Genomic DNA, 27,535 nt, shown 5'->3' with positions numbered 1-27,535 from the left:
GGTGGGATTGTTCACTCTACTTCATTTCATCAGATAAGCCAATGACACAGAGCTCAGGCTTTAATTAAGAGAGGCTCATCAACCCCTCACGGCAGGCCCTGGTAGGAGGCAGGGCCACACACGCTGTCATCAGACCCCCAGACTCACCCCCCAGTGACCCTGCACCTAAGGCTGCTCAGTGGTAGGGTCTCCCCCTCTTCGTCTTACTGTCCTTTTCCCTTCGAACTCTTTGCTCTCCCCTCCAAATAGTGTGGAAACAGTCTAAACACCTGTGAGCAATAAAGGTAACAAATGCTTACAACTTCAAAGTGATACTTCATCCAGAGACTGTACTTTGCCTCTCAAGTACTCACAATAAGATGTCTTGAGCTCACACAGACATTTTCACTCCTCCATTAGTTGTTTGTAACTTTTTAACTCCAAAATGCAGGAAGATTAGAAAAGAAACCCAGAGCAGCCATGAATTGTTGACAGTTGCAGAGGCCTCCGACAGCATCAGGCTGTTGAGTCTTGATGAAAAGCTACGTTTTTCACAACTGCATCAAATGCCCCTGTGGGCCCCAGAGGGCAGCATTCAAAATTGATAAATAGAGCTTTGATGAAAGCCTGCACGGGTTCATCTCGAGTATCCGATATATTTGTCTGGAAGTGGCAGCGTCAGTCGTAGTTTGAGGGGTGGACTTCACCGAACCGGCCTGAGTGCAGTTGACACCTCTGTTTGCTTTACGCAGTGTGTTCGTGCTGAGCACAGACGTCCTCCGTGTCTTGTTTATGACAGGAAATGCACATCATAAAAGGCTCGTAAGCGCTTACATCTCCTCTGGGAATGAAGAAGGAGTCTATCATGATCCCACACAGACCCACACACACACACACACACACACACACACACACACACACACTTGACAAAACAAAGCAGAAATACATAGCAGACACATGCAGGCTGGCTCCAGAGGGACTCTAACCAAGACAGCGGCCCCTGGCCCCTGCACACGCGTCAGTGCAGGCGGGGGTCAGGCTGTGACCCCCCAATGGAGGGTCAGTGGAGGAGTCCAGCTATCAACCGCTTGCCTGTCTTGTCCTGGGAGGACACGCTGGGATCCTTCATAAGTCTCTACTTAACAGTTCCACTGAGGGACAAAGATGTTGAAGTAGGTGTAGGAGTTTGTCTTTGTGTGGTTCTGATGGCCATAGAAACAGATGTCTCTCCTCAGACAATATACGTGTGTGTGTGTGTGCGTGCGTGTGTGTGTGTGTGTGTGTGTGTGTGGTAGACTGTATTGGTGTGTTTTTTCTACCAGTTACTACGTTTTTTACAGTATATCTGCATTTTATCTGTCCGTGCGGAAGGGCTTGTTTATGTTTAGGATTCCAGTCAGCAGTGAAAGATGACTTGTCCTAATGTACCCGCTTTCCTCCCCAAACTGTCCCCTCGCTCTCCCCCACCCCCACCCCAGCATCCTCCAGTCCTGAGTCAAAGTAACTCTCTTACCTATTTTTTACTCCCTACTGGGTGTCCACCTCTAAACTTTACTGAATCAGTGCTCAGACAAATCTTCTGAGGTCCAGAGAGAAATCAGTTCCGCCTTCACACCCTCCAGCAACACCAGAGCGATCACGCCTGTCTCTGTGTGGTGGGACCACAGACCCTGGAAGTGAAACTTGTTCATTCATTTCCAAAGTTCTGCTCAGATCGAAGCTCTCCTGGGTGGAGAATTCCTCCTCGGCCTCAACACCAGATGGAAGCTCTCCTGGCGCTATGAGCTGGCCGGGTCATTTCCTGTCAGGAGGCCTGGTGTTAATCAAGGCCTGAGCCAGCAGGAACGCCCCCCTACTCCCCTACCGCCTTCTCCTTTTCTTTTTTACTGCCCCTCTTCTCTTACACCCCCTCATCTTGCAGAGAGGCGAAGAAATGCACATTTTCCCACCTCCCCCCCTTTTTTTTCCTCCCTGTTGTTTAGGATCTTTTGTCTTCTATAGCATATCTCTGTTCTGTTTATTATATGAAATCGTCCACTCCGGGTGTCATAAATCATGAAGAGGTAATGGCCTGTTATCAGAGTGTCCCCAGAGAGGAATGCTGGTCCAGCCAATGGATAGAAGGAGATAGGGAAGAGAGAGGAGTATTTCTTTACTAGCAGCGTCGTGTCTGGTCACTTTCTTTTTGTCTCTCAGTGTCTTAGATGGTCTTATCTCATCTGACCCCCCCAGACTGACCTGATTCAGGCCCACAAGCTCAAGGGGCACACTAAGACAAAATCTTTGGACTCTGCTGTGTCCTGATTATTCATTTAATCGTCTACGTGCCTCGTGGTCGGTGTTCAGTGGTGGAACTTTGCCGCAACTCCGGTTTTCCAGTGGATTAATAGACTCATGTTTGTGTCACTCGTAGGTTCAGTTCCAAGTACAGTATGAGAAACACTCCAAGTATTTGAAAACTAATGTGGTATGAAAACATTATATTCCTGTAGGTTGTGCAACATCATACGATTTAACATTGCTGGCGTCAGGTGACTCAAACCATTAGAGTTTTTGTTGGACTTGGTTTTCTTGTCTGTTAGAAGTTAAAACCTTGGGAAAAATCACAGCCGAACTGTTAACTCATCAAATAAAACTTAGAGTCAGAAGAACTTGTTGCCTGCCAATTTTTCACCAGTGAAACAGCCAGAAAGCAATCGATTTCAGACTCAAGCAAACGACTCCTGCCAGTCCTTTTTATACTGATATCTCTGAAACAAACGAGCTTCATTTCATCATCAACAGTGTGTAAGTATGTGGTGCTTTATGTGAGCGTGTTAGTTAGAACAACTGAAATTATCAACAGATTGTGAAGCTGTCACATGCATGTATTTACTGTATTGCAGGGATTTGCATTGATGTTAGCATGCTAGCCCACACAGGAGGGGAGGGTACCCATCTTCCTGCCTGGCTCGTTCCCAGTGGACAAGTGAAGGATGCCGGGTTTAGTTCCAACCTCATTGGTTAATTAGTTACAAAGGTAGTCACTGAAGATGCAACTGATTAGAATTATCATTATTATTATTATTATTATTATTGCTGTCATTATTTTAATCCATGCCAAACCTTTCTTAACAAAAACACGATCCCTGTCTGGTACTGTAAGTTACACCTCCTGGATGCCTCGGTCTGAGGACTTTATGAATTACAACCAGTGGATGAAGGCAGTGTGACATCACCCGTCGATTCAAGGATTACAGATTTAAAGCCTCCAGCGTTTTGGCAGAACGCATCTGTTTTATTTTGAAAAAGGAAGAGCTGGAGAGGAGCGAGGAGTAGATGTGACTGAAACACAGACGGGTCGCTGGCAGCGACGCCCTGAAGCGTCCCCTGGTGTAAACGGGACCAAATGATCATCATGCTGCATTGCAGAAGACATGAACCTAGTGACTGAGACCATTAACTGCTGACTGACGTAATACGTCAAGTGAGAGGTAGAAACTCTCAGACTTATTTTCATGACAGTTGCGTCGCCCCCTGTTGGCCAGTAGAGAGAATGCAGGTTTAAGGCACATCCGTGTTGGCCTCACCTGTCCGATCTGACTTGATGTCCGTGTAGACTCTTAACTCTTTCCTGCGTTACTTCCTTGAGACTCAAGAATGCAAGAAAGAGCCAACCGCATATAGTAGCAATCAGTTGCCTTTAGCTCCTAGCTTAATATACGTGTCTGGCTCTTTCTGCTCTCTGGAGTCACGAAGATGCAGTGGTGAAGAAAACACCTTTGCTAGCTCAAGACCCCTACTCATCTTTTGGATGAAGTATCACTTTAAGACTTTTTCAATGCTGCGGTCAGTTCTGTTGGAGGTTTGATACGGAGCCTCTGATGCTGTAGACAAGTGGTCCTGTTGAGTTGAGTCGAAAGAGTCGGACAGAGTACAGCCTGTTGGAGAGGACGGCCACTACATCGATTTTGATTCCCCGACACAATTTCTATCCGCCTCTCCATCCTTTCATCTTATCATCTGCTAGCTCTGTCTGCATCTTGGTTTCAGACAACTCTCTCTCTCTTTCACACACACACACACACACACACACGCAGCTGCTGTTTGATGTTGACAGCTGCTTGCCCTCTGCACTGTTTGAGCTCAGCCTTATCTCCTCCACCTCCGCCCGGAGTCAGTCCAGGTAAAACGTGCATCTGATGGCCAGAGATGGAGCCATGAATGAAGGAGCTGTAGGAACATTTCCGCTCTGGTCTCTCGCGGCGTGAGAAACATTTTGGAGACGAGGACCATCCGTCATTATCACCACCATCCACCAGACGTGGGCGTATGAATGCTCGCTTCGATAATGTGCAGCATGGATTGCTGCAGTGAGGCCAGAGTAAACTCAGCCCCCCCGGAAAATAAACACATTAGAACTCACACACACACACACACACACACACACACACACACACACACACACACACACACACACACACACACACACACACACACACACTCCCTAACCTTGGGCACCCTGTAGTATTCTCTGCCTGTACACCAGGTTTTTCTCTGCACCCTCTGACCCAGAACACACAGACTCTATGCTTTGAGAACACTCACTATTTTTGGCCTTGCGTTAATTTCCCTCTCCCCACTGAAGCGATAGCAAATCCTAAGAAAATCCACTGTAAGAGATGTGTTATTTCCAACCCTGGATGTGTGGTTTTAATTTTCTTCTTTTCCTGTTCTCTCCTCCACAGCTCCCTCCTCTCCGAAGACTTTCTCCTCACATTTTACTGAAACTGTTCACACTTTTTTGTAAATTCTTGCTCGCATGCTTCCTCTTTCCTTTGTGGATACAAACTTTTATCCACGTGTTGATTAAGTGACATAACTGCTGTGATGCTTTATTCAGATCCTATGATTGGGTCATATCGTTACTCCCAGTTAGATACAATGAAAATTCACTTTTAGGTGTAGCGCTAACATCTGCCTCTCAGTCGGGAGCAGCCATCCTCTGGTAGGCCTCCTTGCATCACTGCACCAGTCAAGAGGCTGAACACACACACATATGAGCACATGCGCGTGTGCGCACACACTCACACACACACACACACACACACACACACACACACACACACACTATCTCTGCCCCAGCTATCTCACTCTTTTGCAGGATCTAAATAATTCTAAAGCTAGCAAGCCTTGTAGTCCAAGTCTTTTCAGTAGTGATACACTGTACTGCTGCCCGACCCATCACTGACAGCCCCTCTGTTGTGTGAGAGCGGATTAGCCCACTGTGTATTTTGAGGATTAGTTTGTGTGTGCGCGTGCGTGTGCGTGTGCGCTTATGGATTGAGCGCACAGGGAAGAGTTGAGGCAGAACATGGAAGCAAGTGCAGTGTGTTATTTGTGTAAAGCCCTCCCATCAGGAGAGGTTGTTGTGTGTTATTCACTGTCAGAGCCCTCAGACCACACACACACACACACACACACACACACACACACACACACACACACACACTCTCCAATCACAGGTCAAATGCAAGTTATTGAGACAGTTGTGATTCGTCCATTAAAACGATCCTTTGGACAGATGGTTTAGAGTTGTTCAAGTCTTGGGTGGCGTCAAATTATCACCCTCAGAAGTAATAAGTGGCATGTCTGCTAGTGGTCACCGTAGCGCCAGCCTCATCCACCCTATAATCCACTTTCATGTGGACCTCAACCCCTCCAGAGCGTGGCGCTGGTGTGGGATGCCCGTCTGCAAGTGGAACTACACGTAGGAACCAGTTTGGCTCTGGTTCGCCGTGTGAGCCTCTGTATTTGTGCACGTTCCCGCTGTGTCGTCCAGCTCAGGGGACCCAAACAGGAAGTAGAACAGTGATTATGAGGATCTGACATATGCAAGAGGAGCTTCCTGTGATAGCAGCCTTCCTCTGGGTCTGTAAGACTCACCCACTTATCTCACCCCCACCTCACCCTTCCAATGATGATCTTGTCTTACAGTTCACTCCTCCCTCAATTACTGTTGCTGACACATACCAACTGGTGTCAGTCTCAGGTTAAAGGTCACCGTGGTCATGTGGACAGCTCTCCAAATTTTCATACAAAGAAACAATAGTCTTACTACAAGGTTCAGAAACTGGATCCAGCATCCGCGATGCTGATGATGAAGCAACAGCCCATTTTTTGATAATTGACTTCAAATAATATTCAAATTTTATGAAATCATAGCCCACCCCTAATTTTGATCGCCATGAATGCCAGCATGGCAGAATAGAGATATTAGAGGCATCCAGATGGTTGCAAAATAACCACACGAACCTCAATGCTCATGTGCACATGAAACTAGTCTGTTAAAATGAGTTATTCTGCACCGTTTCTGATGCAAATCAGTGGCTGAGACAACTGAGATACTGGAAACAGTTCACACAGGAAGGAGATAAATGAAAAGATCCTGAACCGATCCCGTCGGTTCTGGGGGTCCGTGTGTAGCAGGAGGCTCGGGGCATCAACTGCCCCGTCACCCCTGCAAGAGTTCAGACAAAGTGGAGCCTGAAAGTAAAAAAATGTAATCACGCAGAGGTGGACCCAGCGTCCAAACACACGAGAGTAATAATCCTAATTATTGTGCCGTACGTTTATCAACATGAGAACCAAAAGGCAGCGGTTATTTCAGCGTGTGAAACAGTCGGTGTTTGGTTTCACGTCACAGCTCACCAGCTCGATCGGTGGTGATGTCAGAAAGAACATGTGCTCTTTACCAGACTACAGTTCTTCTCTCACTTCTGGTGCTGTCAAGGGTCAGTGGTTGCAGATTATTGCAGTGATAGATTTTGCACCATGAGTGGCCCGTGATGTCACACGTGCAGGAAACAGAATTCAGCCGAAGACACGACAACAACAGAAGGAACTCTGCGAGCGGTAACATGATGAGTCCGTCTCCTCCTCTGTAACAGTGGCAGTGATTCTCATCTTACTTCACATCTGAAAATCCCACAGTGGCGCCCACGAAGTTGCCTTTGTAAAACCCTCTATAACCATCTTATAAGATCTGATAATAGGGTTATTAACTACTAATGAATGCGTATTGCCTGGACGTTAATATAAGAGTTCCCTAATCATGATGCATGAAAGTCCTGTACCTAAATTGGAACTACATTTACTGAGCATCTCGTCCCGGTGACTCGTATGCGCCGAGTGTTCCATGGCAGCTTTCATCTCTTCTCACGTACGCTCCAGGGACTCTTCATCTCTCCTTATTTCTGCGGATGCACCTCGCAACCTGGGAGATATCTTATTCACTCCCTCACTCTTCAGCTCCTCTCATCCCTCTGCAGCCTCGCCCTCCTTCTCACTTTGGGATTATACGCTGACACATCTCCCCCTCCGCTCACAGCAGCCTCACAACGTTCTTCCGCTCGTACAGGAAACTGTCAGTGGTGAGATCACAAGGTCTTGTGCGATACACTGTAGGACTCTCGTAGAGCCGCCGGGGAATCAGACAGATGAAGACTTTGTTTCTTCTTCCTCTTTGTTCCCTTCAGTCTGCAGCATGTGAGCGTAGCTCCGGCCGACGCCTCATCGCTCTAGAGTGTTTACACGTTGTGAATCATCACACAGCACAAGTGTGTGTGTGTGTGTGTGAGTGAGTGTGTGTGAATGAGTAGATGAGTCACAGTAGTACATCGCTGTCTTTGCTTTTCTTGAGTAACTTGTTGCTTTTGGATGAAAAAAAAACAATCATTCCAGAATAGTCAATCAGAGCGTGTGTGTGTGTGTGTGTGTGTGTGTGTGTGTGTGTGTGTGTGTGTGTGTGTGTGTGTGTGTGTGTGTCTGCACTCTGTGCTGCGCCTCAACATGTGGCTTCAATCTTTGCTTTCTCTTGCGTCCCACCCCTCTTTTACCCTCTAGACGTACGACCATTGAAGAAAACAAGTCACTTCATAACAGATTTGTACATCGAATATGTCTCCGTTTTTTGTAACCCTGAACACTTCAGATTCTAACTGTCGTCACAGCAAAACAAACCTCTCAATAGAGCCATGTTGTGTAAGACAGATATTCAGTGTGTGTGTGCGTGCCCGCCCTTGTGTTGTGTTGACTGATAAACCCGTAAACAGACCCAGCGGCTCAGATATCAGTGGAGTTTATTGCCCTGGGTTCAGATCTGGCAGCTCTGACTTGTTTATTTGGCTTTCAGGTATCAAATGAAACCTGCAACTTTCTCTCTCTCACACAGTTGCACATGTATTCCCTCGATCTGACTGCGCAGTAATAGCTTTGTAAAGTCAATAAACAGCTCTGCCTGAACTTGTTCACACAAATACACAACTCATTGTCCAGCATGTATAGAAGCTAATCTCTCTTTTCTGCTTTCCCACAGGCACACATTTTCTCTCCCTTCACTGCCCACTGTTTTAGCTTCTCTTACTTTCATTTGGACACACACTGAATGTGTATAAACTCACACACACACACACACACACACACACACACTCTTCATAGTGTTCCCATGCTTTGTCCCAAGTCAGTCTGGACAGACGCAAACAAACATTCTCCTGTCCACCCATCAGTCCTCTCATCTGTCACACATAATTCAGACCAGCAGCACCCAGGGACCACCAGAGGGTCCAGGCTTTACGGCTACCCCATCTAACATCACACACACACACACACACACACACACACACACACACACATAGCATCACCACCAACGTCCTCCTCCTTCCTCCTCCTCTCTTTACTCCACCCCTGCAGCCATTATCAAAGGATCTGAACAGCGTCAACATTATCTATCTCTGTCTCCCATGGGAGCACATAGCACAGTTATCACTCTCTCTCTCACACACACACACACACACACACACTAAACCACAGCCATTAGACAGGAGGAGGACAGATAGACGAGAGGGTGGTGCAGCTGATGAAAAGACATGATTAACCTTTGATCCTCACTCACTTTTCTGTGTCTGGGTGTGTATGCGCATGCACAGATGTTTCTTGGAGAGAGAGTGACAGTTTGTGTGTGTGTGTGTGTGCGTGTGTGTGTGTGCGCGCGCGTGTGCTTGTGTTTGTGTGTGTGTTCTGTCCTCTCTAGTTTAGTCCGACACTAATTCTTTGTCGTGAATAAACAGTGCTGCCCTCCTCCATTGTTCTCTCCCGTGTTTTTAATCTCCAAGTTTTATTGTTTTTCTTTTTAGATGAAATCAGATTTCTCTGTTTGCATTAGGTGATTTAATGGGAACCAAGTGTTTCTGTTGTACTTGTAAAACCGGCTATCAATGTGACGGATGCTCCAATAAAATCTGTGTAATAGCCTTTCTATAATTTGATAAGTGTATGATATCTTTGCCCTATGTTTTAAGAGTCTGCATGTAAAGATTTTTTATTTTATCTGTAATTAAAAGAGAGCGAGAGAGAGAGAGCTGGACTTGGAGGAGAGCCCCCCACAACTGTGTGAACCCCGACTGAGGCAGGAAGTGCTTACTCATTCTGGAGGTGTACATTTACAGAAACCCTCAATAGAGGATTTTTTTTTTTCTTCTTTCAAATAGGTCAGGGGCGCAAAATGGGTGTGAGGTGCTGCAGCGCTCCAAATACCAAACAGCATGTGATGCTCCAGGCCCGTGTGCCTTAGAGTCAGATGTGATGAAAATGAACGGATCCGACAGCTTCAGCACTCCTCCCATTCTTAGATGTATCGGCAGCATTCTTGTCTGTGCATCGAGCTGCAGTTCTCTCCAGACAATAACATGCAAACGTCTCAGTTGTCTTAGGAGCTGAAAACACTCCTCTGAGGCCGTCAGTGCTGAAGGCAGCTGCTCGTAACTCCAACCTGGGAAATAATTTGTGAATGAACTGGAAGCATTTGGGAGCTTGTGACCAAGATTTGAAGGTGTTTCTGGGCAAACATGAGATGGATCAGGTTGACCCACTACGAGTATAACACGGCTTATCCACCCCAAAAGGTTCTGGCTTCTTCCTCGGTCCATTCTCCACCCGTCCAGGGGAGAACTGCCCGTGTAGTTTCTGTGTAATCCTGCTGACAGTCAAGCAGACAAACAAGCTTGGTGGAGGTGTTCATGAGCCGCATCCGTGGTTCGTAATCACAAGCAGTGTCCGTGTTTCTCCTTGCAGTGTTTAAATGTCTGAGGGATGTCGAGCATCCTTGCAGAGGAAGTGATAATCTGGCTTGAGTTCAGGCAGCCTCGCTCCTCAGTTCATTAAAGATAACCCCAGCAGGGAGCTTAGCCCTGAGCCGCGCCGCGCCGCTCCTCCGGCTCATCATTAGCATGGCGCTGTGGGCCTCAAGCAGCCAGGCTTGTCTCGGGGCTCCGAGGGCTGCCATGCGCATTATCACATTATCACGCTTCCTCGTGTGTGGGACTGAACATGAAGCACTTCTACCCGTGTGACACACTTGTAGAGCTTCTGAGTGACGTGATCCCAGTCGTTAGCACATCCAACAGCATGCACGTCTGACTGTCATAGCTGAATAATCAAACAACACCATTATTCTTTTGAAAGTGAACTCAAACTAATGCCAAACAAACCACCAAGAACAATGTCTAACAGTTTGTTTTAGAAAATCGATCAAATCAAACCATAATTAGACAAAAAGTTCTGATTATATTCATTTAAATCAACATTTATATTGACCTTTGTTTGATTTTTTTCCCCAGAAATAGAAAAAAAACTACACTGATATATTTTGTCATTCAGAGTTTGTTCATGTAACTAACTTGGAGGCTGCAGGCCCTTCAATTAATTCGCTTACTTCCTTTCCTCGCCTCCAGAGGAGGCCCCGTCCCGACCCGTCTCTCCTGTGTATTGCTGCTCCTTTTCTCTGCTAGAAATATTGTGTGCCCTCTCCTGCAGCCCAGCCATATGGTGCGTTCCTGGGCTTTACAGCAGTGTGTTAATGAGGTCCTTGGACAGAGTGATTAGAGGGACACGGCCCATCGTTCAGACTTGGAGGAATCACTCCGAAATGCATCTTTCTATCAAATGAAGAAATCTCCGGCCACGGAGAGCGGCATTAATCAGCGTCATTGATTTGTGTAGTCATTTTAAGCTAAACAACATCAGTGTCACGTGTAGATGAACCAGGTGTACCCTACAAAGACATATTTCTTCCAGGAATACATGATAATGTTACTTCTAGATATTAGGTAGGGAAAGATAGAGGGAAAGGTGTGATCATGTCTCTTCCATCTGCTACTCACGGATCTGTCGTACTGAACGCTGTCCATTCAGCAGGGGCCAGATTATTGATCAGTGATTGATATCCGGCTGTCTGAGCCGATGCAGCTGTATCTTTTGTATTGAATCTGTCACCAGTTGTTTCACCTTTCATCATTTTTTATTCATCGCTCTTTCTCACCTGAAACAAACTATAAAACATCAACTTCGGAACAGCGGCCAACAACGTGGCACTTAGGGGTTGAGTGTCCCTCCCTGCAGTGCCGAGGCTATCATGTTCTCCTAAGTCCATATACTTAGTGACAGGGCTGGACCCTGCTGTTAGGACTTCATGTCTGTCAAACTGCGTCCAGCCTGATTTAAAGCCTCTATTTTCAACCATCATTACCAGCTTACTGGTCCCAATTTCTGCGCGATGCACCGCACCTCCCAGATGCAGCTGCAAGGTGCTTTTAACAACCTGACACAACACGCTCGGGTGCTGGAGCAGCGTTTAGCAAAAGTTGTAGGATCGTCAGAGGTCCTGATCCAGCGTGTTATTTCACGCCGGATCTGTAACCTTTGAAGGGGGGTGTCACTGCTCATGACGCTGAACCCGGAACGGGTCAGACCATCAGCAGCAGAGCACAACCGAGTCAAACCCTGGTGCCAATGTGATCGGACCGTTGGTTGGTTTGATTGGCAGCTCTGCTCTGCTCTGCTGATTCCCAGAAAAGTGAACCAGAACCGAGCAAAGGCCGAACTGCTGCATGTACGTTTGCTCCATTTCAACTTGGCTTATTTGTTCAAACTTGCATAATGCTGCAGTATTCTCTGAACATTCTGTGTCAGAACAAATCCTTACTAGCTGCAGGTTTGTCAGCGCTGAACTACCCCACACAGCAGGCTGGAGCAGACCCAGACATTTTCATGAACATTGTCGTCTGGCTGTCAGGGAGTTTGTTGCAGTTCTTCGATCTCGTCTAGTTTCAGTGTGCTTCAAGGTAGAAAAGGCAACAAAATAGCATCACGGTAGCTAGAAGTGGATTGGAGAGCACAAGAGAGCAGAGTTGGAGGAGAAAGCAACTGTGTTTTTAGCAGGTTTGGAGTTGGTGCCTCACATCTGGGCCACAATCTCCCCGTAGTAAAAAAAAAAAAAAAAAAACTACGCTGATCTGTCTCAGGAGAACAAGAGAAAACAGCTCAGTCTTGGCAGCAGCCTGTTTGGGATGGGGGGGGGGGGTCACTGATGTGTGTGTGTGTGTAGGGCCTGGCTGATGAGCTGTGTAACAGTGCGCCCTAGTGGTCATGAGAGGAATCGCATCAGTGAAGGTTGTATAGAAACAAATATAAGCTCCTTGCTGCGATCAAAGTCTCTCTGGGAGAACCCCGTCTGCTCCGTCACCCCTGATATTGCGTCTCTGAGCAGAGAGGGCTTGTTAACTTTTTGGGAAAGCAGGTCTGTGACAAAAGCCAGATGTTCTTGCCAAGTGAAATATGCTGGCTCTTGTAGAATATTTGCTGTTTTTGAGTCTTGGGTTTCTTGGAGCAATAATACTAGAATACTAAAAGAAACTGCAGCTAGAAGACAGTACAGATGTCCGTCGAGCTGGAACCTGAATGTTATATCTGCCACAGTGGTCCAACTGCCCTGCCACCCCCCCCAGAACCCCACAGCCCTGGCGTTTGGCGACATTCCACAGGCTGCCTTTGATGTATAGTGGTATTTCAACACCATGTGATGGTGAAACATGGCTTACGTCAGAATGATTAGAGGTATTAAATGATACAGCAGAGCAACAGAACAGCACACAGCCTTTAATTAATATCATCCTGTCGTTAGTGTCATTTTCCCTCATTAATCGTGCATCTCTGACGGAGCACATGTGTTTATGCGTTCTTCTGCAGCGGTGCAGCCTGTAACTTTACCCAGCGCTGCTGCGGGGAACGCACAGATGTTCCCATGTTTCGCCCTGGAAAACAAACAGCAGAGGCCGTTTTCAGCAGGACCATCAGGACTGTTAAAATAAAAGCCGGCCCCCTCAGACCTCCCCTCCAACAGTGACACTCTTATGCTTTGCTTCATAAATGCGTGACTTTCTTGCAGGCTCTGTATGTTTTTACACCCAGTAACCATCAGTTGCCTTTGTGGAGCACTGAGGAGGAGGAGGAGGTGATGATTCCCCAGACTGAGAGATTTAAAGAAGGGAGGGAGGGGTTAGAGAACCTTGCAGGAGAGCAGGACATTCCCATCACCCTCTCCTCCTCCTGCCATCCTTCTTCTGCTCCCCACTTGATTGATATCTTGCTCCCCACAGCGTATGGCAGAGCTCCAGGGGGCCTTGCGGGGCCTCAGGTGAAGCCCTAGAGGAGGCAGGAGTGGAAGGACTAAGACCACAGATAGAGAAAGAGCTGGACGTTGTGCTTTTTTTTGTTTTGTTTTGTTTTTTTGCAAGTTCAAGGCCGAACGTTTGTCTTTGTAATAATGAGACAAAAGCTGATGAAGCATGGAGTGAAGCCCCTGCTGGCACAGAGGAGGCGAGTCTCTGGTGTGAAAGTTAGAGATGAATGTGGCGGCGGCGGAGCAGAGGGGACGCAAACGAGCTGTTCGAGCTGAGAACAGGAGGATCAAAGTGTCCATGAGCCATAAAGACACGCGGGGACCTCCCTGTCCTCACAGCACTCTGATCCTAAAAGCTCCGTGACTACCTGTGTGTGTGTGTGTGTTTGTGCATGTGTGTGTGTGTGTGTGTTTGTGCGTGTGTGTTTGTGCGTGTGCATGTCACTCTCAATATTTTTTAACCAGAAAGTACAGTAACTAATTGAAGGTTACTCTCAAACCCCTATTGGACACTACACTCACCTAGAACTCTGTGTGTGTGTGTGTGTGTGTGTGTGTGTGTGTGTGTGTGTGTGTGTGTGTGTGTGTGTGTGTGTGTGTGTGTGTGTGTGAGTGATGCAGTGCTGGAGTCTGCTAGCAGGCCTGTGAGCTGGTTTCCTCTGGGCCACATGTTCTCACTGGTGCTGAGCAGCGCAGCAGTAACGAGAAGTCCAGGTGCAGCTCGTACCCTCGGGGAGGAAGTCCTTGTTTACTCATATTTAACCTCGTCTCTGACCTCCTTCTCTTTTAGGCTTCTTAACCCCACAAACATTGTGCTGTGGAAGACAGAAACTGTAAACTGTTTTCCATCGCACTGCGCCTGGTACAAAAGACACACGAGGAAAATACACAGTGCTTGAAACTTTGGCTCCTTGTGCAGGACGACACAGACACACACAGCAAAGGTATCCATTACATAACATGAGACTGAAGACAGATGGCAGGTTTTCAGATGTAGCGGAGAGATCTTCAAGCCATGTATAAGTACTGGGAAGGCAGCAGTGGACAAACTAATCGAAAGAAAACTATTGATTTGTGACCATTGAACATGATTATTTCAAATCATATTTGATCAGTTTATTGGTGTGGAATCGCAACAAAAGGTTAGTCAGGACAGAGAGACCAGCTGGAGAACCGCACTCTTAGAATTGATTACAGTGGGCTTCTAATTCAACTAATTGATTTAAGACAAACAACAGTTCCCCCAAAATAAGCAGCAGTCAAATTTAAACTTTTGAGATGAGTTACTGATGAATTAATCGATTGGTGCTGATTAGAAACTATCTTTGTTTGCGATGACGGCTTCGTTTATCAAATCTGCGCCGTCTTAAATCTGAGGATAAGCGCCGCTCTCCATAAACGATGCCAGGCTAAGAATAAAAGTAGGCAGCTCATCACACCGGCAGCGTTTGCATGTCATCGTGCCTTCTGATGGTGAAGCCTTGGCTGACCGCAGGAATGCTGTAATCATAAATCTGCAATGCGAACTACATTCATACCAGAAATGTGGGTTTTTGTGTTCTGTCTGGAAATATGTTTGTTACATGAACTAAGCTGAGAGGTTTCATTGACTAACAATTATCGTGAGAAACACCTGAGGTGTGAGTTATGAAAGAGCAGCTCAGATCAGTTGTGTAGTTTCTTTGGTTTGGATACATTAGAAATAGAAGAAAAAGAGCAGACCCTTCTACAACCCTTTTTTGTCCTCCAAACTTTCCTATTATATGCGTGTGATATTAATCATTTTTAAGCCAGCCCACCTTTATTAAGTGCTCTTTATTCAACTTTTAAAAAGTCTCAGCTCAGTGCCTCACGAGGGCCGTGTGGGTGTGGTGGTGCTGGGTGTGATTGACGGCGGCCCGGCGACATAAACAAACACTCTGACACCATAACTGTCATCACATTTGGATTTATTTGCTGATAAATTCTGATTCATGCCTGGAAGTGCATGACATCAGCCTCTTTTTTAAAAAAAAAAAGCCTCACCCACTTCAATCCAGTGAGAGGAGACTGAACCTGAGAGGACGTACGGACAAGTTCAACTCCACGCCACTCACAGCTCGCCACCCAGAGAAGTTTGTTCCAACCTGCGCTGCATTTCTGTGGCAGGAGCAGCTCAGCGTCTTGTAAAGACTTTCAAACATGCAGGCATGAGGAGCGGTGAAGCAAATCACTCAGGATTAATGGCTCGACAGCCGACGCTAATCCGCCCAACGCACTCAGTAAACTGACCGCCAAAGTTTAGGTAGATTTAGGAGCCCCCCCTCTGACCAGCAGAGGGCTCCTGCAGGGAAACATGTTCACTGGTCCCAGAGGACCCCCCTCCACCCTAATAAAGGCTTTTTCATCAAACATACTGTCTTTAAGCTTTACACTGTTTAGATTGTTGGAGGATTCACTCAGCTGCTCTCTTACTGCAGAAGAGCTGCCATGTGTGACTCCTCTGGTGTCGTCCACTAGAGGGCGGGATTGATCCACTTTTGCTAACATTGTTAAAGTTCACCAGAGAGTTTGAAGGAGGCCTGACACCCGTCTGGATGCTCCGGCGTGTTTAGATGACGTGGGAGCACAGAGCTCCGTCCCACAGTCAGGCTCTTTGTCAGGGTTTCCTCCTGCTGGGAGATTAGCAGGAGGAAACCCTGTCAGCAGGTTTTTCTGTCCTGATATCTGCAGCTCCGCCTCAGGAATGAGTGAATTGAGGAGTGTTGAAAACTGTGAGGACACACACAAAAACACACATTGACACCCGATGGAGTGTGGCGTCCACGCCGCTTCACCATGCATATACACGCACCAGCACAGCGTATTTCATCAAATTTAAAAAACTTTCTCTCGATCCTGATCTGGCACGCTCACATTCAGTCATCACAGCGCTAATGACATTCTTTCACACACACACACACACACACACACACACACACACACACACACACACACACACACACACAAGTCAGGTTATTCACTGACCTGCAGATGTTTTCCTTCCTGGTCATCAAAAAGAGAAGTTATGTTAACAACAGAGGATGAATGAAAATGAACGCTGAGCTCTGATTGGGTTGTCAGGATATTAGCATGTCTGTAATTCCTGCCAGGATTCTCCGAGGCGGAACTTTCTCTTAACCAGCTTTTGCAGTTGAGGTCCCTGCGCCGCACCACTTGATTCTTTCATCGTTACGTAAGAGTTGCTGTATAAAGGTTTTTTTTATTTGTTACGTAACTTTTTCACAGCCTGCCAATTAATGAGAAAATACCACTGGCTCCTAAAAGGAAATCACAGCTCCTTGAATAAATTTAGATGGAGATGAAGACGTTAATGTAAACCTGACGGATGCATATAAACACGCGTGTTGATGTGTGCACATAGACAGGTACACACTCACACGCTCCAGCCCACATGGACACACAAAGAGAAGATTTCATGAGCTACGCTGAGCTTCTTCTCTCCCCATATGAAGGTACCAGGTTGCCATGTCAACTATCTTCTCACCTGCTGGAGCATTAACGACGCAGACGCCATTAAACCAGCTCACACACCCCAAACACACACACACACACACACACACACACTCTGCCTGAACAGCCCCTCCCTTGCTTTCTCATTCTCATCTCTTGTTTAAAAAAATGTCTTACAAAATGTACGTTATTGGGTGGCAACACAAACGTTGCAGATCCTTGAAATGTTCCTATTTTTGTGATTTTAGATCTTAAAAACGGCAGGTTTGCACTCAACTGTCACAGAAGGAGCACAAACGTTTTATCAAACGTGTTCAAACTTGAATTGTGAATAGATTATAGAGGGCTGTGAGGTCCAAAAACTAAATACATGAAGACACACACAAAAAATGACACGAAACAGCATCGGCGTTTGCCTGAATAAAAGAATTAAGCATCGTCGTGGAAATGTACACTTAAAAGTACACGATTCCGTAACAGAACAAACAGGTAATTAGACGCATTTAAAGTGATCGAGGTTTTCTTATGGATGAGAGAAACAACGAGATGCTGCACTAAAACTGTAAAACTCCACTGCATGTCGTTGCTGCACTGCAGGGCTGCTGAAGGCAGGTCAGCAAACGCCGACGCAGACAGGAACGTGAGAGTTAAATGGCCGTTTATGTTCGAGCTCCATTTTTTGTTAATTTCAAGTATCTCATAGACTGGAAACCACTGGTGGTGCGAGACAGCAGGGCGGTGGTACGTGATACGCAGGACTGCCCAGTTCAACCCTGAGACCTCTGTCTGCATCTCTGCGTCTGCATCGTAGAACCGGCGAACACTTGCAAACATCCCGATCCATCCTGTCACTCGCCGTCTTTTTCAGTAACTGCAAATCAACACACAAACAACTTTGGTGGGATACTTCTCAAGGATAGCTGTTGTCGGAACAAAAGATCTTGTCTTGCATTCAATTTGAGTTTCCTGCTTTTAATTCCAGATGTTTTTTTTCTGATAAAGCAAAACTATAAAGTGTGGTTTGTGACCCAGTTGAGGCCAAACAGACCTGTCAGTCATGTAAACCAAAACCTCGTAGAAACTCCAGATTCTAGATGGCCGGTGTGTACCAGCGATGTGTTGACGGGTCGGCCGACTTCCAGTACGTGCTCTTGTCAGTATCATGACATCGCTATGTAACACCCCACTCCTAGAAACTCCCGCCATCAGACATGCTAAGATCTCACATCGTCAGTCGTATCAGCTGGTAGCTCAGCAGGATGGCGGCTCCACCAGCCCTCTGTTGCCGCGGGAGGATTGTGAGTAGAGCGTCATTAGCGTCTGTCAGCAGGCCAGGCTGTCAATCTGATCTAAACAAGCAGGAACCCAGGATCCACCCCTGAACCTGACCGATGACACTCCAGGAGACAAATACGGTCAACCTGTATGGTAATCATGTGTCCTCCTGTATTTTTCAGGATTCATTCATAGTTCAACGCTAACAGTGGAGGCGCTGTTTTGTCCTACTCTCATTAGCATCCTCCCCGCAGGCAGCAGACATCTGGTAGAGATGTGGATGATCTGTGGTTCCGTTTTTCCTCCTGTGGTCAAACTGCTGCAGCAGTGACCAGACGTGGTTCAAGCGTTGGTTGATGACCATGACACTCCAACACTCTTCAGGGGAAACGGCGCTCAGGCTGGGCTCCTTCCTTATATGCAGGAACACGTATGGTTGCATAACACATGTCAACATTACCGGTGTTTATGTATCAATCCACCAAAGAACGTGTGTGTGTGTGTGTGTGTGTGTGTGTGTGTGTGTTCCAGTGAGACCTGGTTATGTAACTGCTCAGATATATATGAGACAGGAGGGCTAACACTGTATATCCAGTCAGCCATAGAAGAACTGATGTGGTAAAGCGCTTTGTTCAACATCCTAGTATAACACACACACACACACACACACACACACACACACCCTCCCTCTGGGGACGGGGGCTCTTGTAATTATTAATTTGTCTAGATCAGTGCCGTTCTCTACATCATGCCAGAGTTCCCTGATCCACCTTGAAACCGCGCTTAAAGAAAGTGCAACCATTGCTGTTATGATTGGCAGCATCATTTACCCACAGTCGTCCACACCGGCAGTCAGGCAGCGCCGTAATTACAGAGGGTCAGAATGAAACTGATAGTCCGGCTAACAGACGACAGCAAGGAAACACCAATCCTGAGGAGCGGCGTCAAAGGCTGAACGCTGGCTGAACGCTGGGTTAGCACCAGGCGCCCTGGTACTGTATACTGAACTGTACTGTATAGAGGCACTATACGTAACAAAGGGAGGAGTATAAGAGGCCCTCCTGTGGCTGCTCAGTGGAGCGCTTCATCGACTGGTGTGTGTAAGAGTGTATGAAGCATCACGGAGCTTTGGGGGTCTGCGGCTCACGCATGAACTTCCTGTGTTGCCTACACGTTCCCACACATGGAAACATGTTGTAGGTGAGGGCGTGCGCGCTCAGTCAGGCTGTAGTTTGTTGAGTTCAGAAACTTGGAGACGCTGGTTTCATGGAGTCTGGTGAGCAGCAAAAAGTTTCGTTAAAGTAAAAGGAAATGGTAAATTTTAAGCGGGACGAATCTCTTCCACAACAAAGAAACTTTTCCCAGCTCTGAACAGAGAAGAAGGACGTGCAGACTCGTGGGTCTCATGGACGCATTTCACGGTTGTGTGAAGTGTTGTAACTGGCGTTTCTCTCACATGCAGGCTGCAGAGGTTTAGTGGGATAAGGGAGCAGCAGCGCTACGAGCGTGTGGCCTTACAGCAAGGCTTTGAGGAAACCCACAGCGCGGTGAAGACAACAAAAAGCTTGTTGTTGCCTTGATTGTTTATCCCAGATTGTATGAACATACAGAGACAACAAGTCGATTCTGACTGTTGATGAGCGCCACCAACGATTTGTGATGCCCCCTGGCAGACGGGTGTCTTTCCTGGTGGGCTGAGACAACGTATTTGTTCTTCCTATAAAACAGCCGGATCACCTTGATCGACCCTGGTTTTCCTCACTGACACTCGATTGGTCCCAATTCGTCCGCCCTGGCTCAGCGGCGGATGCGTTAGACGGTAAATCTGCTCCACCCATATCCTCTTTCCTTCTCAGCAAGTTGCTGGTGGTGCACGCATCCTACAGTTGGTGCACGTCAAAGAAATATTGAAACCAACTCATGGGTCATAAACGCTAATGACGCTGATCATTAATCTAATTTGATATTGCTGTCATAGAAACACCCATGCATAGCTTCATTCTGCTCTCCCACAGACTTTTATTTAGTTCTGTTTGGCTTCAATTGCAAATGAGAGTGTGTATTATAGTGTTTGTGTGTGTGTGTGTGTGTGTGTGTGTGTGTGTGTGTGTGTGTGTGTGTGTGTGTGTGTGTGTGTGTGTGGCACCTAATTTGCCTCGAAGGGCTTTAGTGAAATGAGGGAATTAGTTGCTGACACTCTCTAATTGAGCAGAACAATCTCCTGTGATTTGTGTCACTGTCCCAACCTTCATCTATCTTTATTACACACACACACACACACACTAGCATATTGATCCACTTTCAGTGATACACACATCCCCCACATCCTTGCTAGTCATTCATTAAGCCCCTACACACAGGCAGGCGGGCTCGTGGTGGTTTCTCCCTCACTGGGTGGGTCCCACATGCCTGCTGTTTGATCCTCTCACCGTCACCTCCTCGTCTACTGAGGCAACCACACGGCCGCCATGAAGACACTCCAGAGACAGCGGCCTCCAAGGCCCCTTGCAGTTGTGCCAGCTGTGGTTTGATCCAACCACAAGAGAGTTTCACCTAAAGGCTGAGGCCAAGCCCTCTGTGTATGTGTGAGTGTGTGTGTGAGAGTGAGAGTGAGTGTGTGTGTGTGTGTGCGCATTGTTGTGCACTCTCTTAAGAGTCTGTAAGCAGCCCAGATTAACAAGTCTTGTGTTTTCTCTCAAGTGGGCTGCTCTGGCGAGGATTAAGCCTCAGCAGTGGAATTCAGACCACTGGGAGCCGAGGTTCTGGTGTTCAGCTGACACTCAGACAGGCTGTTGCTGTCTGATGATGGTGGTGGTGGTGAACATCTCCGGATGAGCTCCACCCTGATGTGGTTTGCACATTATCATTGCATAATTGTAGGTCATTTGAACCAGAGGCAGCAGATTAATAATCCGGCAGAAACGTGGCGGGGTTGAAGGCGACCAGTTGTGTGGTTGCAGCACTTGTGGGAGGTCAGCTGGCCGTTTGTGACACTCAGCCGTGACTGCTGGCGTCTCCTTAATGACCTTTGATGGGGAAACAATTTACACTGGAAACTTTCCACGTGAATTCAGAGGAATATATTTGGAATTCATGGGCCGTTGACGCTAACTGTCATTAGCTTGTTGTGTAGGAGCAGGAATGAAAACATGAGCAAATATGCAAGCAAATGTTTGTTTGTTTACATTTTGAAAATGAGACTTTTTTGACTTCTTCCATTTGTGAGTAGAACTTCTTCAACTGAACAACAGAACACATTCAGTGTTACAGACGTGAAGGAGGAGTTCTTTGTGTTCACGTGAGAAATCACTCCTCACTGTCAGCAACGGATCTGAAAGGCATTTCTCACACACACACACACACACACACACACACACACACACACACACACACACACAAGCTGGTGAACAGCAACACGCAGGCTGTGAAACCTTTTTAAAACTGTTGGTTATTTCAGGAAGGACTGAGGACAAACTAAGAAGTCTTGTGTTGATTTAAACCTCGCCTCTCATGTCTCATGTTGGCGCTGTCGTCTGGCTCCTGGCTGCTTCTACTCCATCTGCGCTTCTCTTATGTCACTCTCATGGTGGCGCCACATGGAAGTCCCCTCCCACTGACCTCACATGGTTGACACGGTTACGTCTAACATCGTGTCAGCATCTACCTCTGAGACAACCGCGAGCTCCGCCTCTGTTCTCGCACCCTGGGAGATCTTCCCTCCCCGGCTTACCCGCACTCTGGATCAGGCCGCCGTCTCTCCGCTGAAAATCACGTAGCCTCATTTTTCCTCTTTGACCAGAATAGAATTCTTGATCAAGTTTCAAAACAAGCCGAGATATTTTTAAGTTGTCTACATTCCACTGATAAGTACAGGGTGATTTGTTTGATTGTGGTGTCAAGGAAAAACTTGCAGCAGCTTTGAGTGTTGTTGAGGAAACAAACCACTTTTCTGATGCAATGGTCCCTGTGTTCTGGAGCAAAACACACACTTCTTGCATGTGGAACTGCATGAATGAATGAGTGAACGTTTCATTCCTGTCTGGTCACGGACGTCGAGTTCATGTCGGGGCATTTTAGAGCTGCTGCGGTGCCGCGTGGCATTGTTAGGGTTGTACTTTTGTGACTTTGTCATCTTGTCATTGTGTTTTTGTGTGTCAGTGTTAATTCACCAGTTTCCTGCTCAAGGATCAGGCCGAAGGAGCGTTCCCTGCGATGAAAAATCAAATCAACATTCATATGACAAACGTGCCGCCATCTTCACCAGCATCATCCCGCAGTACACGAATGTCAGCGACACTCCAGGCTGATCAGATTCTTTAGGAATCCTGGTTCTTGATGAGTGAGGATTGTACGTATTTAAAGAATAATCCTAGCCCACAAAACATAAATTAACATCCACAGTGATGCATCTAATCTTTGTTTATTTTGTATAAGTTGTTACATAGGCTCCAGCTGCCACCCGTCGCTCCACCTGCTCACGTCCCCGTCTGTCCATCAGTCTCTCCTCCTTTCTCTCTCTCTTTCTCTCTGTCCCTCTCTTTCCTTCTGTCTCTCTGTCTTCCTCCATTCTCTGTCTTTGTCTCTGTCCATCAGTCTCTCCTCCTTTCTCTCTCTCTTTCTCTCTTTCCCTCTCTTTCCTTCTGTCTCTCTGTCTTCCTCCATTCTCTGTCTTTGTCTCTGTCCATCAGTCTCTCCTCCTTTCTCTCTCTCTTTCTCTCTGTCCCTCTCTTTCCTTCTGTCTCTCTGTCTTCCTCCATTCTCTGTCTTTGTCTCTGTCCATCAGTCTCTCCTCCTTTCTCTCTCTCTTTCTCTCTGTCCCTCTCTTTCCTTCTGTCTCTCTGTCTTCCTCCATTCTCTGTCTTTGTCTCTGTCCATCAGTCTCTCCTCCTTTCTCTCTCTCTTTATCTCTTTCCCTCTCTTTCCTTCTGTCTCTCTGTCTTCCTCCATTCTCTGTCTTTGTCTCTGTCCTGCTCTCCTGCTCTCTCTCCGTCCCCACTGATCCTGGATCTGCTCCACCTTCCTGCTGGTAAAGGAAGGTTCTCCTGGCTGCTGTTGCAGGATGTTCTTGCTGATGGAGAATTGTTGGGTGGAGGTTCATTGAAGGAGGGAGGTGCTGGACCTGCTCTACTTGGACAGAGTCAGGACAGAACTTTGGTTGGGACTTGGCGTGAGACAAATAAAACTGACTTGACTTACATTCCTACAAATGCTGCCTTCATATTTTTTGAAAAGTCGTTGATATTGACTTCATAAACAGCTTAATTCACTATGTGAGGCATGTAAGATGAACTGAGAGTCTATTTGGTTTCAACTGATCAGCTTTATACCTGTTTGTCTGTATGTCAGACCACGTAGCATCAATATGTCAGTCATATGTACGCTGGTAAACTTTGTGTTGTTCCAGAGAACTTCCAGTGTGTTCGTGAAAATTTAATGTGTAGCATAGTGAAGTGTCAGTAAAACACACACACACACACACATACACACAAGACACAAACTCCCAACACGACCACTCCTCCCTCCCGTCGAGCGTCACACTCAGGTTTGTCCTGTCATATCAACTTTTTTTTAAGTCATTGCTACTCACTTAAGTCATTTAAGTGCATTAGAAAATAAAGCATGGAAAAACAATGATTAGATACTATCTACAGTATCTGTCTTTATATACATATATTTTATATGTATGTTATATTTTCATCACTATCCAGCTGCATCCTTGTGCACATTCCTCTCATAGCTTCTCACAGGTGACGCTCCCACCCTCGTTGCTGTTCAGTCTAATTAAGACAACTTTCAATCAGCCTTTATTTTAGTGACTCAGGACCAAACGGCATCGTCTCTGCCTCGCTAACGTCTCTGTCAGCAGTTCAGGCGTGACTCAGCCTGAGATGTTGTGCCATCTTCGTTACTAGTTGGCAGCAGTTAAACTGAGTCACCTCTGGAAGTGTGTGTGTGTGCGCGCGCGTGTGTGTGTGCGCGTGTGTGTGTGTGTGTGTGTGTGCGCGCGCCTGCAGACTTTAATTTGCAGTCAAACATATGCAGAGCTGTTCAGATGACATGTTGTTACTCATGGTTTCCCATCACGTGTAGGAAGACTGGAGCTAATGTGAGGAGACAGCGAGAGGGATGTGGTGTAGTAATTATCTCCTCTGACAGATTTGCGTGACGAACAAAGGGGGTGGGTATGCTGGTGTAAGTTTGGTGCGATACTGATATGGTGGATGGCGTGGCAGCATTGCGTGACGGCTCGACTGCCAGGTGTTCAGCCTCATAGGTGCTCCCAGTTCAGCACCTGGTCCCGTTCAGGATCTGTGATGCCATGAATAACATTTACCATACGAACACCTCTGGAGACCTGAATACAACCAGCCCTGAGCTGGGGCCCGGGTCCAGGGCCTGGGGCCTGGGCCTGGAGCCTGGGTCTGGAGCGGGGCCCGGGCCTGCGCTGTGTGCTTTGGCTACAAGTCAAGCGGCACTCGCACCTCAGACACGCAAGTGCTTGAGCGGATGTACTGCTCTGCTGCCAGCCCTGGAGCGTGCACACATCCTCACAGCCAGAGCATGTAACAGCTCCATGTTTGCATCCTGTAGTTTAGACTGACTTCTGCTAACTGTATAACCCCCCCCCCCCAACAATTTGTTTTACAGGAGGCGTTTCTCCTCCTTTGTGAGTCTGAAAAGATAAAATCCTCATCCCACTGAGTCCTCACACCCAGCTCCCCTGTTGTCCCTGACAGTTTACCTCTTAGCCAGGCAACGCAGGACAGCAAACCACCGGTCCAGACTCTTTACATTCCTCCTCACAGCAACTCAAAACAAAGACTCGCCACACTGACTTTGATATCATCTATGAGGGAAGGAAAAGGAACTCAGGAGAGAACAAATAACAGAGATTAAATCCTGACAGAGTCCAGCTGCTCAGTGTGCCTTATCTAACTAGGCTGACACTGATGTATTCCTCAGCATGTATAGCGTGCCAGATAAAATGAGGCAAGTATTTATGCAGGTCAGTTTTCACACTTTATGAAAGTCATATATTGTCTTTTTTATCCCTGAGGAGGAGTGACACACATAGCTGCCTTATATGCTGCGGTGGAGTGTCAGTGTGCATGTCACTCTTAGATCTTATCTCCTACACACACACACACACACACACACACAACTCTCACTTATGTGTCTCTTTTTCGCTTTTATTGCTAAACAGCATTGTATGACATGCGAGCTCAAGTTGTGTTATATAAGCTTGAAGTTGGAGCTTTAATTGAGTTTCTGGGGTTTGACGGTGTCCCCACGGTGGCGGGAGTCATGCTAAACCCTTCAGTCTCCTCTAATTAGCCTCATCGCTGGAGGAGCGAGAGCAGGGTCTCGCTGAGCGAGGAGTGCTCGGGTTCATGTACTGGGCTGAAGAAATGAGAGTTTTAATCCACGTCTTTGGTCCACACTGAAATATCTCCACTAACAACCATGAACTGCAGATATTAATGTTTCTAAGAGGAGGAACTCAGGTCAGAATGTAAACCTGATTTAATGTTTTGGTGAGGACTCTTTTCTAAACGCATAAATACCACGGAGCAAACTTTACATCTTCATTAGTTTCATATTCCAATTATTTCAGCCAACCTCAGCTACTTCTTAAACCCTTTACAGTCCAGGCCCTCGTGGTTCGGGTAATTTATTGCACCTTCCAGGTGTGTATGACCTTTTGTTGGGAGCGATTGAGTTAGTTTTACTTGTCACATTCCTGCCAGTGCATGATGGTCTCTATTTGGAGCGTTAGACCTGTCAGATGGAAGCAGGCTTTCTCTTCCCGTCCGGCGTGACTCGACACGTCCGTTAACGTTCATTTGCTGATTGGCTCGTTGCCTGTTTTTTTACGTATTTCTGTCACCCACATGTAGAGTTTGTGGTTGTATTGTGTCCTTTTCTGACTCTCTGCGATCAGAAGTTTGCGCGTGGTGTTTTATTTTGAAAATTTACCAGATTAAAAAGGCATTCGTGTGGGGGACTTCCTGTCTGCTCACCGATCTGCTCTGTGCTCATTGATGCACCAAAAAAATTAGCATGTGGGGTCAGTGATTAATACCATGCTGCCATGACCAGGAAAAAGGGTGAGCCCACCTGAGTGAGTTGGGAGCACCAGTGCTCCCAGTGGGTGGGGTAGTCTGGAGCCCAGTGCTGGGCAAACCTGATGGGACAACACTCTTTTTCCATGTTCCAGTTTTGGTTTTCATAATTGATCGTGTGCCTTTAGATGGTCTTGTAAAATTCATCTAAATCAGAACCGATTCCTTGGCTCGGAGCTCTCCCACAGGACAGACAGCTGATATCAGGCTGCACGAAAGGAAACTCTAGAAACTTCTCAGGAAAGCAACAGTGCAGAAGTAAAGTCGAAGGCTCTGCTGTGGTTTGCTCCATCGTTCCTGTTCCAGCTGTGAAATGGAGTTATTTAATCAGATTAATTCAATCTGTCTGCTGTCATTTGGAAAGTCAGCATGAAATTATTTATCCACATTCAGTTTAGCAGAGCGCTAACCGGAAGTAGCTAGCTCAGCCAGCGCCCTCGCTGCGGCGCCTACACGACCATCATCACTTGTGACGTGCAGAGGCGGGAATGAAGACAGGAGTGCACCCGTGCTAATATGCTAAAGATGACGTCGCATGTCATTTCATGAAATTGCTAACAAAGCTAGCAGGTCGACACACAGGAAGTGGCTCATGAGTCATCGTGAGAATTTATGGAATTATTCTTTAATAACATTCATAAACATGGATGTTTAAAAGGCTCCTTCCCCTCTGGTGTTCTTGAGAGTTGTCAGGGTCGTGTGGCCATGAGCCAAATACACCTTCACTCTGCTGCCAGAAGTTTAAACTTCCATCGTCTGTCCTCCTTATGGTCTCTCTCTCTCTCTCTCTCTCTCTCTCTCTCTCTCTCCCTCTCTCTCCCTCTCTCTTCTGTCCCTTCATCTTAATCTCTGTCTTTCTGAGTTTATTTCACAGCAAGTCTTTGCTTCCCAGTGCACTTCTTTCAGAAGGAGGGAGCATTAGCTTTTGATTAGCCAGCAAAGTTTGCTCTGTGAATAAAGGAGCTCTTGTCCTCTCGCTTCCATGCGTTTAACTTGGTAATTGGTTTCGGTACACACCCAGCTGAGAAATGTACCCGTAAAAAACAACATGTTACATCTCACTGGACAGTTTTGCTGATATAAACATTTTCTTGCATGTGGTACTTCTCTATGCCAGTTGGAAAGAAAGAAAATTATGCTTACTTTCTTGTGTACAGAAGCTGCCGCAGTA

The 27,535-nt window shown here is 46.8% G+C and overlaps 1 protein-coding gene across 3 annotated transcripts in view; it reads left to right on the top strand.

The window, feature by feature from the left end:
- The window catches only part of scfd2 (sec1 family domain containing 2), an 87,696-nt gene that overhangs the window by 46,967 nt on the left and 13,194 nt on the right, over positions 1-27,535 (top strand). The window lies entirely within an intron of this gene.

This window comes from Aulostomus chinensis, chromosome 14 (assembly GCF_037954235.1).
Source record: "Aulostomus chinensis isolate RoL2024-O1b breed Wild chromosome 14, RoL_Achi_v1.0, whole genome shotgun sequence".
In the NCBI taxonomy this organism is placed as follows: domain Eukaryota; kingdom Metazoa; phylum Chordata; class Actinopteri; order Syngnathiformes; family Aulostomidae; genus Aulostomus; species Aulostomus chinensis.
Note: the sequence above shows the minus strand (reverse complement) of the source record. Positions and strands in the feature narration are given on the sequence as shown.